Source organism: Magnolia sinica, chromosome 8 (assembly GCF_029962835.1).
Source record: "Magnolia sinica isolate HGM2019 chromosome 8, MsV1, whole genome shotgun sequence".
Lineage (NCBI taxonomy): Eukaryota > Viridiplantae > Streptophyta > Magnoliopsida > Magnoliales > Magnoliaceae > Magnolia > Magnolia sinica.
In genome coordinates this window covers 64,921,503-64,936,594 of record NC_080580.1, presented here as the reverse complement: position 1 = coordinate 64,936,594, position 15,092 = coordinate 64,921,503, and the positions used below count along the sequence as shown (strand labels likewise).

General features: G+C 46.2%; 1 pseudogene; it reads right to left on the bottom strand.

The window, feature by feature from the left end:
- Positions 1 to 9,491: 9,491 nt before the first annotated feature.
- Positions 9,492 to 15,092, bottom strand: part of LOC131253378 (oligopeptide transporter 3-like) — a 34,271-nt pseudogene continuing 28,670 nt past the window's right edge.

The following is a 15,092-nucleotide window of genomic DNA, read 5'->3' as shown; positions in this document are numbered from 1 at the left end:
AGGCTACACATATCATATACATGTAATAAAGTAGTTATAAAGGGTATTATAATCCCTTTACAAAGGGTTCACCATGCATACAACAATCAAGTATTCTCAGTCAATGAACATGGCAAGCATAAATCATAATTTCATACTCATTCAATCATTTAAACAAACACGTGGAATGCATTAAAATCAACATAGTTTACACACATATATATAGTATATGGAAAACGTCGTATCTACGCACATGTGACAGCAATCAAGTCAGTCATAAATCATTACTGACATTGAAAGCCTTGAAAACCATAACCTAAACATTTATAGTCCGCACCTTTCGTAGGTAGACTCGTAACGAACTCAGTTTAAACCCTAAGTCTTTGTCTGCAGCACGACGACAACCTATAGCATGAAATAGGTTAGCTATTTCACCATTTACTCTATTTGAATATCTAAAATAGATTAGGGATAGGATTTCTTACCTAAGAACGGAGTCAGAATCGCCAGGGTAGCGATACAGACTGACTGATTTGGCACATGGAGTGATGGGGTTGAATCCCAGGAACTCTCCCACTTTCTCTCTCACTTTCTCTCTCTTTCCTTCTTTCTTTGCTCTCTTCTCTCTCCTAGGTTTTTTGTAAATTCGTATGGAATGGGAGAGAGAGGGTTTAAGGCCCTTATATAGGCCCAGAACTGATGGGAATGGCCTCAGGGCCATGGTATACTTAGGTTATAGCCAAAAGTTAGCTGTTTCGGCCCAACGGAACTATTTTAGAGGCCCCTTTTCTACATGCGGTCGGACTTAAGCTCCCTGACATTGGATCTAGGTAGGTTAAGATCTTGGTCCGATCGGATCAGTGGATCAGCCGTGGGGGTCAGTTTCAGTTCAACGGTCATCGATACTTAATCAGGGTCACAAGTACACTGACATATATTGGAAATTTTTCCTGATCCGAGGGTGTAATTGGGTCAGAATCTGACGGTCTAAATCCTTAGATTTGACTTGCAAGCGAACGACTCAATTCACTTAAGTTTCAGTTCTTTTCCTAAAGATATTCGCGTTTCTCGCACACTTCGATCCGAGCTCATGTTATGCGTTTCTGGATACCGTTAGGACTTGATTTCTACGATGGTTGCCAAGTCCAGTAAGGCGGTTATAACCATATTTGTTTGGGGAAATCAAACTTTCGATGCACAGTCCAGGTTCAATACGGAGTTTCGATGCACTCCCAAGAGCAACTGGGTTTTGAGATGGATCCTAAGTTTCTAGGCAAGGTAGCGTTATCAATCCTGTAGATTTTGGGTCATACAGATCGTATTTAAAGTGAATAGTGCCAATTTCACAGATAATCTAGTTTAACACCTAATTAATACCCATCTAATTTTTAAAGGGATTCGGTCCTTAGTGATTTCTACCTGAGGTGGTACTCGGGCTTTGTACAAATTTTTTCGAGACGTTACATAACCCCTCCTTTAAGGGATCAGTCTATTAATTCAGCCCTTGTATATGAGAGGCAATTCATTTATAGTAGATAGTCCGCTCAAGTAGATTTATTTGGAATGTGAATTTCACTGAGAGCCTTAAAGGCTGGCCACGCGGAGGCGTACACTTATTGGGGGCCTTAAAGGCCATTTCATCAAGGATAGTAAACTTTTAGGTACTCGGCGTTTCAAGGGTGAGGGAGTTGACGACCCTCGAGATCTTCTAAATGGTAAGAACTGATTTTAGTCAATCGGACCACGCGATATAGCCCTTCCTAAGTAGGTCCGAGTACCCCAGCCCCGGTTCTGTAGTGTTTTGGAAGACTCGGCGAAGGACTAAGTCCCCTGAATGAAATCACCTGGTCTTAACTTTAGAATTGTAGAACCTTGCCACCTGTTGATGTCGAGCAGCGACCCAAAGTCTGGAGATATCCCTGACTTCTTCAAGTAGGTCCAGGTTGGCCGCCATCTACTTGGCGTTCTGGTTCTCTTTATAATTTTTGATCCCAGCCGTAGGGAGGCTGATTTCAACTAGCACCATTGCCTCCGAGCCATAAGATAATGAAAATGAGGTCCTGTAAGTCCAGAGGACGAATGAGAGCTCCTCGGCCCAATTGCCTTTTGTTTTTTTCAACTTTGTCTTGAGATGATATTTGATAACCTTGTTAACAGATGCTACCTGTCCATTAGATTGCGGGTGTCAAGGCGAGGAATATGCGTTGGTGATGTTGAGCCCCTGACACATGCCTCGGAACTTGTCGTTGTCAAACTGCTTGCCATTATCAGACACAATGATGCGTGGAATCCCAAACCAACAGATGATGTTTTTCCAAACGAAGTCGATCACCTTCTGTTCTATAATTTTTGCGACGGGCTCAGCCTCGGCCCACTTGGTAAAGTAGTCGACCGCAACAATTGTGAATTTGACTTATCCTTTCCCTATGGGCAGATGTCCGATAATGTCAATTTCCCACTAGCGAATGGCCACGGACTGCTCATGGGAGTCATTTCCTCAACAGGTTGTCTCAACACAGTCGCATATCGTTGGCATTTGTCACACCTTTAAACATAGTTCTTCGAGTCCTCCCTGATGGTTGACCAAAAGTATCCTTGTTGGAGTATCTTAAGAGCCAGGGCTCGACTGCCAGAATGGTTTCCGCAAATTTCTTCATGAATCTCCCAAATTACATAATCTGCCTCGTCGGGTCGGAGGTACCTGAAGTAGGGCTGCGAATGCCCTTTTTTGTATAGTATACCGTCCAGGACTACATAATGCGCTGCTCTGACCCTCAGGCACTTAGTTTCCAGTCGATCCGTAGGGACCTCGCTAGATGTGAGTAGTTATAGATCAGATCCATCCAGCTCAGAATATCATCCACTGGATTGACCATTTTCTTCTCCGTCTGGTTAATGCTTGGATGTTCTATGAACTCCAAGGGATGATTCACGGGATCTCTCCTTCAATGGCTGAGGCTAGCTTTGCTAGGGCGTCGACCTAGGAATTTTCTGCTCTAGGAATTTGACAGATAGTGCAGCTTCAGAATATTTCTATCAATTTTCTTGCCTCGTCTAGATAAGCAATCATCCTAGTTTCCTTGGCCTCATATTCGGTGGAGATATGATTCACTACCAGCTGGGAGTCGCATCGCACCTGAAGGGACTAAACCCCCAGACTTGCCGCTTGTCTGAGGCCAGCTAGCAGAGCCTCGTATTCTGCCTTATTGTTAGAAGCCTTGAAACTGAGTCTGATCGCATATTGGATGGGTGTGGAATCAGGCATGATCAAGACAATTTTTGCTCTGGCACGTTTGACATTAGATGACCCGTATACGAAGAGAACCCACCTGGTTCTGATAACGCCTTTTGATCGCTTGGGGTAACAAGCGAAGGAGTCATCTCGACTTCGATACTAATCCCTTCTTCGCTCGGAGTGGTGAATTCTACAATGAAGTCGGCCACGGCTTAACCCTTAATTGCTGTCCTTGGACGAAACTGGATGTCGAATTCACCAAGTTCGATGGCCCACTTGGTTAGTCGAGCCGAAACTTCGGGCCTTTGGAGAACTTGTTTGAGAGGAGAATCCGTCAACATGAAGACGGAATGAGCTTGGAGGTATGGACCTAACTTCCGAGCTGAGACGATGAGACTGAGCGCTAGCTTCCCCAGATCTGGATATCTCGTCTCGGTGGGCACCATGGCCTTACTTACATAATAACGAGATGCTGTTTACCTCCAACCTCTCTAATTAGGGCCAAGCTGACGGCCGAGGTCGAGACTGCCAAGTACAGGAACAGGGGCTCACCTTCTTTGGGCTTGGACAACAGGGGTGGTGAGCCTAAATACTGTTTCAGTTGCTGAAAGGCTTGTTTGCATTCCAACGTCCATTCTGCCTTCTTATGACCCTTCAACTGTTGAAACAAGGGGAGGCATTTATCTATGGCTCTGGATATGAAACGTCCGAGCGTGGCTACTCGTCCTGTGAGGCATTGTATTTCCTTAATAGTTCGAAACGAACTCATGTCGAGGAGTGCTTTAATCTTGTCGAGATTTGCTTCAATGCCCCTCTGGCTAACCTGAAACCCGATAAATTTACCGGAGCCGACTCCGAAGGCGCACTTTGCAGGATTCAGCTTCATCTGATATTCTCAGAGGATGGTGAAAGTTTCTCCGAGATATGTCAAGTGACTGGATGCCTTGACGTTATTTACTAGCATGTCGTCGACGTACACTTCCATCATTTGTCTGATCTGCTTAGCGAACATTTGATTCACCAGCCTTTGATACGTGGCCCCAACATTTTTCAGGCCAAACGCCATGACCCGGTGACAGTAGAGTCCCTTGTCCGTGACGAAGGTAGTCTTCTACCTGTCTGGAGGGTGCATCACGATCTGGTTATACCCGGAGATAGCGTCCAGGAAGGAAAGTAGTTCGTGTCCTGTTGTGCTGTCCACCAGCTGATCAATCCAAGGTAACGGGTAGCTATCCTTCAGACACGCCTTATTTAGATCCGAGTAATCTACATAAAACCACCATTTTTCGTTGGCTTTCTTGACAAGGACCACGTTTGCGATCCACTCGGGATAGTGTACCTCATTTATGAAACCAGCATCGAGTAGAATGAAGACTTTGTCGGCTATGGCTTCGTATCGCTCGGCATCGAATGGTCTTCTCTTTTGCTTCACAGGTTTATAATCCGGGTCTACATTCAGCTTGTGGATTATAACATCCAGGGAGATCCCGAGCATGTCCCCATGCAACCATGCAAAGACGTCTCTGTGTTGCTGTAAGAAGGCTAGAATTTCGGACCGCTGCTCAGGGTTCAATGATGTTCCGAGCTGTTTTGCTTGGATTTTCTTCGTCGAGTGGTACCTTCTCCAGATCATCCACAGATGAGTCCTCTGCAGGTCCTCTGGGGTCTAGTATGTTGACGGTGAGTGCTTGCTTCACAGACCCTTTTTTAACTGCTATCATGAAACATCTCCGAGCTCGCGCTAGTCGCCTCGGAGGTAGCCTATCCCGCCTTTGGCAGAGAATTTCATCATTAGGTGATAGGTGGAGACAACTGCCCTCATTGCATTGAGAGAAGGTTTGCCGAGAATGATGTTATGCATTGATGGCACGTTGACAACGAGGAAGTCCACCATGAGGGTGACTTGATGTTGTCCTTCTTCTGCAGTCATAAGGAGGGAGATGGCTCCTTTGGAGATTACCCTTTCTCCAGCAAAGCCGTGCAGGGGGGTCTTCATAGGTCTGAAATGTGACCTTGGAATTCCCATTCTTTCAAAGGCTTCAGAGTAGATTACATCGGCCGAGCTTCCGATGTCGACTAAGATGCGGTACACTTTGCGATTTGCTATGGTCATAGTAACTACTAGGGCATCGTCATACGGGTGCTGGATTCCGCGCACATTGTCTTCCGTGAAGGTCAGACTGTATGGGGTGACCTGGAGTTCCTTGCTAGGCCGCTCGGTTGAGTGGACATAGTGCTCTGGAACGGACTTCCGAGAGTGGGCTTTTCGAGTCCGGTTTGAATCTCCTCCACCGAACGAGCCACCGAAGATAGTGCGGATTTCGGGTGGCTCTTCGGGGGGGTTGCTCGGCTGTTCTCGCTATCGTTCTTCCTTCCGAGAGATTCTTTCTCCATTGGCGTATCGGCGCAGATGCCCCTTACGAATAAGGGTTTCGATCTCATCCTTAAGGTCCACGCAGTTGGTCATGTTATGGCCGTGATCCCGATGGAAACGGTAATACTTACGCTTGTCTCGATGTTCCGGGTCGGCCTTCATATAGACAGGCCAATTTAGAAGCTTCTCCCCTCGAATGTCTAGTAGAATCTACTCGGTGGATGTGTTGAGGGGGGTGTAAGAATGGAATTTTTCCTCTAATTTTCTTCTTGGGCGAAGATCGCGAGGGGCGCGGTCATCTGGTCCCTTGCTGGGCGGCTGAGACTCTTCATTGTTAGGCCTCTTCCCCTTGCCAGTCGGCTCTGTCACTTGAACATTCTTGCGGGCATTGGAGAACTCCTCGGTGTTAGTATACTTTTGAGCTCTAGTGATGAGGTAGCCAATGTCTTTGGCGGATTTTTCCTAATAGAGAAGGTGAACCTTCATTCTTTCAAACCATCGAACATGGCGGAGAGTGCTATCTTGTCATCATAATCCTCCACTTGTAACGCTTCCTCATTGAAGTGAGCAATGTAGTCCTTCAATGACTTCTTGAGCTCTTGTTTAATGGTGAACAGGTGAGTATTCGGCCTTCGACTCTTCTTACCACTTATGAACTGGGTAAGGAATAATCGGCTAAGCTCCGTGAAAGAACCGATGAAATTGGGTTTGAGTTGACGATACCAACTCCGAGCAGATCTTGTGAGTGTGATCGAGTACTCCCTGCACATCATCGCGTTCGTTGCTCTCTGGATTTGCATCCACGAACGATAAGCTTTCACGTGCTCGGATGGGTCACCCGACCTAGAGTATTGGATGACGGGAGGTATTCGAAACCTCTATGGCATCACCTCGCTCATGATTACTGAGGTGAAGGGAGGCTCGATCTCTTTCATCATCGTCTGAACAATGGTGGGAACTGATGATGGCTGTTACTTCTTTTCTAGTGTCAAGATTTTGTTGTTGAGTTTTGCGAACCGTGTTTCCTAAGGGTCTTTGTTCTTAGCCACTATCTCCCGGGAATCTTCCACTTCGGGAGTCCTCCTTCCCCTCCCTCGTTCTAGTTCGTGGTGGAGATCTGTAGGTGTCAGGGCTGAGGTGACCGAGGCATTCATCGGAGCTCGAGTTACTGTGTTCCGAGCTGGAACTCGAGTTTGGGTCCGAGGAGAGTTTTGAACTGAAGCCGGTGCTCAAGCGGATCGACGTTGAGACCCTTCGGGTCTTATACTCCCCGGTGCAGAATGGGCTTGCATCACCAGACCAACCGTTTCAGGGACAGGTCTTCCTGATCGGGATGGCATTGCGGTTCTCGCTGCTGCTTCATCTGGTTGATCTCGTTGCGCAAGGCTTGTATTTCACTTTGCATAGCGCGATACTTGCTCCCCCGATTGCGGGAACGCTGAGAAGGCCCTGGGGCCAATTTTGCGTGAAGTAATGAAGAAGAACGAGTCTGCTCTGGTTCTACAGCTACCACTTTCTTCTTTCCTCTTGCCATAATGGTTAAGAATAAGAACCTGACTTTTCGTATCAGTTTCCCACAGACGGAGCCAAAAATGTTGATGACTAAATCTGGATGACTCTCCACTCCAACTCATGAACTTGGAGCCGCTTCGATGTTTTAAACCTGCACACTTGGAACAAGCAAAGGAGACCCTGGCTAAGCTGGGGGATCCTACGATGCCTAAGTCAGGTCAAGGGAATTTGGGTCTAAGTTGGGGAGAAGAGGGAGAGTGCAAGATGTTGCGTACCTATAGCAATGGAGTCTTTCTTGTATTTATACCTGACCATTCGACGGACTGGGTTCGCTAATCTTGGCACGATTTGCTCAATCAGTAGGATTTTCGGATCGTGGAGATATTTTCCGCAATCCAAGGATCGTGTGGCGTATCATGCGCATCTGTGGGCGAGGTAATCGGTCATGTCTGCTTAAGATAGTTTTTTATTTTAGTGCATGAAGCGTTCGCATTCCGCCCTTTCTCCACCGGCCTCGGCTCAGGACTTCTGGCTGAAGAGCCCCTGACTAGCGTGCACATGGGCCTTCACTATTGATTTGTTAGACATACGCGTCACGAGTCCGAGCTGAGCTTCGGTTTGGACGGAATGTGACTTGACTTTATCTATCTGTTGAGTATTCTGGAGGTCTTCCCTTTGAGCTCCGAAGCAGGCAGTCGACTTGTCCTGTCGAGTTGAGTTTTTCCACAACTGATGCGAGTGGTTATGTTATTTGTATCTAGTTGGACAGTAGGGGAACGGTCTGGAGTATTCGGTTTGAGCGCTATTGTTCTGGTCTTAGATCAATCCAAGCCGATTACTAGCCTCGGAGTGGGAGCGCCACTATGAATCTTCCTCTTCATTACCATTTATTATTTCAGATAGACTCTTGTGTGTCTGACCGGATTAAAAATATATTGGTCCTCAGAATTATAAGGGGCTCGAATCTTCCCATAACAAGGACAAACTCCTATTTTTCTACAAATTACCGAACACTAATACAACCGCAGTTGAGAGGGCGATTGAGTCCCAGAATTCAGTCTTAATGAGTCCATCTGAGCGCGGTTCCCCGGAGTTCGAACATTGGGTTAAGTACAATTTTGGCACACCCTCATTTCCTTAATCACACATGTTAACGAAATACAGGCCTTGCTAACACGTGTGACCTCGTGTTGGATTGAATCCTGAAGATACTAGGAAACATCGTAGCAACAGTCCACATTAAATGGATCCAAAGACAAAATTGGCGGCAGAGATTTCAAATGAGCCCTACATGTACGGATTCCAGTTGGCCGGGAGTGGACTATTACAGGCGCCTACGCAAAGAGGGAGAAACTCAGTGCCTTCCAATGCAGAGGGCGACGTGAAACGTTCTTGACACGATCTTGCGAGTATTATCTGCGGAGCTCTGGAGGAGATGTGTACACTTTTATCTGTAAATCTGGACCGTTCATCTATTGGACCCTGCCCGGATGGCTAGGATTATCCTATCGGTGGACTTGTTTCCTTCGCACAACGCGTTTTCTAATTAGAGTCGTCAACGTGCCGGGCCAAGTCAACCCCAGCCCAATCCGGGACCCGCCTAACTTTATATTTTATATGTAGATGTGTCGTATCTTACCAATATGCAATTGTAATCCTTGGTTAGGCAATCCATCTTGACTGTAGACCGTTGGATTCTTGACTGTAGACCGTTGGATTCTTTCCTTTAAAATGTCTATTTCTTTATGCAAGTGTGGCCCACTTTATCATTGGATAAATTAGGGAAACCCCAGTGGGAAATAGGCATTTTATCAATTATCAGATTAGACCCGGATTTGGATGGATAGGATTAGAGCCATCCATGATATGGCCCACTAGTTGATTGGACCCGATTGATGCACCACACTTACATTGTCTGGATGGATGGCTCCACCATGTTCTCTAATTCGAGCGGCTCTACTACACATCCGGTAACCGAAAATACCACCTGTGCCACACGTGTGATTGCATGCGTGTGGGCTTAGAAAAGATGCAGACCCCATTGTTAGGCCTGTATCCCAAAATCCATCCCGATCCATAACTCAGGTGGGCCACACCACAGGGAACAATGGGGGGCATCAGTTGGGTAGGGTCCACCATGTTGTATATATGCCATCTAACCCGTTCAACGGTCGTGCCCCACCAGGATGAAGGGACCCTGAAAATCAAACCGTTTAAAACACAGGTGGGCCACAACATTTCAATATATAGATTTTGGGCGTGATCATCCACCTCTCCCTGTAGCATTTGTGATGTGCGGTGAACAAGAGGAGGTGCACAAGATCCACGGTCTGGATTCCACAAATGCATCATTGGTGGGTCCCACATGTAAAAAGAAAAAAGAACAAGCTGTACCATGTATAGATTTCTACTATCATTTCTTCACAACTAATCTTCAGTAAGCAGAGGTTGCATTGTTACCAATACACTTGAAAATGGCAGCCATCTCACAGTACCATTCTCTCAACAGAGTGAGCAGCTCACAGGCCACATGCATTAGCAGTATCCTACATCTAGACTGTTCATCAAGTGGACCCTATCACAAATGGGCCATAGCCCAAAAACTGCACTGATCGGATGATCCTAACCGTTATTTCGAAGTTAAATTGTCTACACTGAATTCAATCAGCTGGCCAACTTTATTTAACCAGACCAACTCCTTGACCCAATGGTTAAGATCATCTTGGTGTGATTTTCAGATGGTGGACCACCCATGATCTGGCCAGCGAGACGAGCATTCCCGACACACGTTTACGACGGCCCCCATGGAATGTGAGATTATGCATGGGATAATAGTAAGCTCCTCACCATGTATCATCTGCATGTTCACATCCGTGTGATATGTAAATCGATGGCTAGAAAACTGGGCACCCTTTTACGGAAATGCCGGGTTCGGTCGGGCATTTAGCCAATGGGCAATGGTCCACATCGGTGCCCCACCACTTCAGGCTCACATTCTGATTCTGCAGCGCGAAATACAGAAGAACACCCATGAACGCCGTCCCGGCGTCCAATGCCGCCGATAGAAAATGAAGTAGTTGAAGATGGTCCCAGTGATGAGATAACTGTTATGTTGGTGGGAGTCGCAGGTGGGCATTCCTGCAAAACCGTAGGAGATAACTGGTATGTTGATCAACGGAATCCATTTCTTCTCGGGTAGATCTTGCTAAGTATCCAAATGGGCACGGGCAAGACCTCTCCAATTAGGAATAGCCAGACCAAGTTCCTGTACATTCCGCCGGGCCCGAACAGCCGCCTCGGTCCAATGAGGCCCCATATGACGGATGCGTCGAATGTGACCGTGAATTTTGGGCACGTCCATGGGCTTTCTGGATGGAGAGCTTCGACGTCGCAGATGTTCTCGATGCTCCCAAGCATCCACCATGCGACTGCAAGGTTGACAGTGCCTGAAATTACCGTCCCGGCTAGCTGCGAAAGTAGTAGATGGAATTACACAACCGAAATTAACCTACCAAACCCTACTTAATGTGTGATTTATCCAGCATAGTTTAAAAGCACAAAAAATATATATAAAAACAAATCGTATGATCCTGAGTATCCGATCAACAACATGGAAAATGGACAGTTGAGATTGAGCGAAGAAACCAGATCAATCCGATCATCATCTTGAACCATCTATTTGATAGATCACACTTTGAATTGCTTATGATTTCACCAGTAGCCATTTGGTTTGTTTATTCTAACCAAGTAACCATGCAATTTGTGACTCGCATGCAACTAGGTACAAGCCATGGTGCCAAAATCCACGCCAATCATGTGATCCTAAGCATCCGACCAACAGCATGGAAAATGGACTGTCGAGATTGACCAGAGAAACAAAATAGGTCCAATCATCATTTTGAACCATCTATCTGATAGATCCCACTTAAAATTGCATACGATTCCACCAGTAGCACTTTGATTTGATGATTCCAACCATGCTATCTGTGGCCCATAAAAAAACAGAATTGGAAGCCTCATTCATAGGGTTAAGATAAACTGATTGGCATGATTCTTATACCGTGGCTTGCTCCAAAAGGTACTATTGAATGAACGGCCCTGATTGATAATGGGGTGCGCCATCTGTTATTCAAACGCTTTGGACACGTTGCTAACATCCCCATGAAGGTTTTCTGGAGTTTCACTTGAATTTTTTAAAGTTTTCTGGAGTTTCTCTCCTTGGTGAAATCTGGTCAGTGTGAGTCAACTCAGGCGAGTTGAGTCAAGTTTTATTTTAAAGTTCTTAAACCATGGTATCCATGCCTTCATCTAGTGGGTCCACCATGCCTTACCTCAAGACCCAGATGATCAGGTTACCAGTTATGTGTATGTTGTTGACCACCGGTCGTTTTCCGTAAAGGTGTGGCCCACCCCACGAATTGACCAGCTGTTTTTTAAGCCATGGAACATACACAGTGGGATCCACCAGATGAATGGCCCAGAACTGACACACACTCTTGCAATAGTAGGAATCAGGGTGGCTACCCTTGTGAGTATTCATTACATTCTTCTTCTGAAATTGAAAAGAAAGAGACTTCATATATTAGTTGAAGAGGTTTTCAGCATACCTGAGCTGTAAACATGCACCGAGGTGGGATTTTCATGTAATGGCCTAGTTTCAGATCGGATAAGAAAGAAAGTGCATGGATGGTGCTGATCCGTCCATAGATCTTGAAAAGCAGATTCCCGATCGGCTTCCCGGGCATGATGTATCCGATTATGAATTGCGCTATGATATCGTAGCCAGGTTGCTGTTTATTCACAATTGAAGAAAAAAAAACATAGAAATGTTAAAATCCAATCTGCAATTTCAATCTCTGTATCATGCTGACATGGCATATGTGAGTAAGATCCAAATGTCCATCAGGTGGGTCACATCGGTGTATTTCCATCATCCTAGGATCAGGCCAATCCACTAATCAAGTGGGCGAATTTGAATAAACAAGCAGGCAGCTTGTAAAAACCTGTCCATTTGTTCCGTGAACTGTGGACCACCTGGCCAAGGGACCCACAACTGATCTTTTCGTGCAGGGATCCTCATGGTGGGGCCCACCTGGTGGACAGATCGGGATAGGATCCACAGAATGTAGAAACAAGAAAACCGCTGCCTAATATGCTGCATCATAGAATAAAGCATTACATTTACAGCAGCATTCAAAACCTGCTGACTTAAGTTGGAACTCAGCCGAGTCACCTCAGTTTAAAAACGCCGGATTACTGAGTCCATTATCCGGTTTTATATGAATCGATTCAAGTAGACTATTGACTCAGCTGGTATTTAATAAAATCACCGAGTAATGAATCCCTCTTCCTTAGTGCTGGAAAAACAAAAGACCAATTTCCAATTTAAAAAAATTGCTAGTGTGCCTCGGGAACAACTTTTTATTTTTTATTTTTTTGCGTCAGCTTGTTAGTACACACCCATGTCAGTACACACACTCCATGTTAGCCACCCCTGCTAGGGATCGATACCAAGACCTCAAGTGTTGAAACGAGGTATCTCCATTCAGTCTACCAGTTGAGCTATGGATTTGGGTGTGCCTCGGGAACAACTTGATGTACATGAATTTCAGGCTGAACCTAAGCTTGGGTGGGCCATACCACAGGAAATGGTTGAGATCCCAACATGGCGTAAATATGCTATCCAATCCACCCATCCAACGTGCTCCACTAGGATAATGGGTAGCCCCAAAAATTAGGCTATACCAAAACTCAAGTGGGCCATGCCTACTGAATTTAGGGGTTTATGCATGATAGTAAACATTTTCCTATGGTGTGGCCCACCTATAAGACCCGTATCCTATATCGTACTGTTTCGTAGGCTTCCGCGGTCCTCTTGGTCGAATTCCGGTGACCTACGATCTGTTATCGTTGTTTGCGTCTGATCCTGAGTCGTATCCCGTATTCTAGAGTTGGCTCAACCCGAGACTTGTACCCTAGCGACCGCATCATCGCCGCGGTTCCGACGCCGCGTCTCGCGTGTCGAGGCGATACCCGGGCTGGGAGATGTGGGTCCCGCGTTCAGTTCGAGGAAAACACGGCGCGTTGCAATCCCGAGAGAATCCATCGCATCAAATGTCAAGTACACATTACATCACTCCCATCACTCACACCCATCCCCAAGTACAACTATCCATCCCCAAAAGTCAACTTTCCATCACTTCACCCATCCCCCTCCCCATCACTCCATCACTCACATCACCTCTCTCTCTCATCTCTCTCTCATTTTCTCCCAAGCTCCGTGAGAGCAACCCACGTCTAAGCAAGCTCCATGAGAGAGCTTTGTGTGGCCACTCCCTACCACTCAATCCAACCCTTCAAAGCCAATCTCATCTGTTAAAATCCACCCCTTAGAGCTCTGGATCACATCGATGGAAGGAAGAGTCCGAGAAGATCAAAGGTAGGTGATTTTATTATTTGATTTGTGATTTGAGGGCCCACATATGTGGGACCCATCTTGATGTATGATTTGTATGAGGGGCCCATAGTGGCGGGGTCCCTCCGCTACTCTCTCTCTCTCTCTCTCTCTCTCTCCCTTTTGATGTGTGGCCCCCCATGATGAATGTATTTTATCCACGCCGCTGTCCATCCGAGGCCCACCTTGCTGCCCATTTTCAGGTGGGCCTGATTGTGATGTATTTGTTTCATCCACACCATTTGCACGGTGCTGTGGGCACCTGATGTATGCAACCCATCCATGTGGAGCCCATGTGATGTGTGGGATTCATCCCAGCCGTCTGTCCAACAAGCGGGGATGGTGGACTCCACTACCAGTAACGTCAGCAAGTTCCGACCCCATCACGAGGTGTATGTTATATTCAAACCGTCCACCCATTTGAAGCCATGGCCCACCCCACACGTGTGGCACATGTGGGGGTGGGATCCATCTTCATGCATGTATTCTGTACCCGCACCGTCTGTCCATGGACGGTGATGAGGGACGCACAATGGTATTTTATCCAGGCCCTGGACAGCCTGGACGTTGCTGCCGCTGTTTCAAAAAAAATAAATAATAAATAAAAATAAAATTATGATATTATATGATATTATATATATATATATATATATATATATATATATATATATATATATATATATATATATATATAACATATATATCTGGTGGGCCCCACGTGGGACCCACCTGCTTGTGAAATGGATTGGCTAGTGTCAGCGCACCGTCTAGATGGTTGGACGGTGGGCCACATTGATGCATGTGTTGTATTACCATGCCGTCCATCCAGGACCATCAGGCCCTGGACAGTCTAGGTGGACCACACGTGTGATGTATGTGTTGTATTACCGTGCCATCCATCTAGGACCGTCAAGCCCTAGACGGTCCAGATGGCCACATGCATGATGTGTGTTTTCTCCACACCATCTATCTGTGGAGCCCCACATGTGATGAATGTGCATCCAGCTGTTTGGCAGAGATCGTTTTATGACATTACATAGAGAATGAGGCAAATCCAGATCATTGGTCGGCCACGTGTGTGGACCCACCTTAGTGTATGTGTTTTATTCCACGAGATATCGATTTTATCCATACCGTCTGTCCGTTCTGGATGGGCGGGACCCACCTTGATGTAAGTGTTTTAGCCACGTGGCCCATCCCACACGTGTCGGTGGGATCCACATTGATGTATTTATTATATCTGTACCGTCCAGATCTTTTGGACAGTGGCCACACCCTAATGTAAATGTTTTATATCCTCGTTAACCATCTGTTTTTGCTGGGACCCACCTCGGATGTATGTGATCTATTCAAGCCGTCCATATGTTTTGTAAGCATGGGACCACCGTGATGTATTTATTTCATCCACACCGTCCAGATTGTACTGGACGGTGCTGGACAATGTTTGGACAGTGCTAGATTATGTTTGGGCAGTGCTGATTTACATGGACAATGTTTGGACAGTGCTGATCATCATTAGTGAGCCATGTGCCTCATAT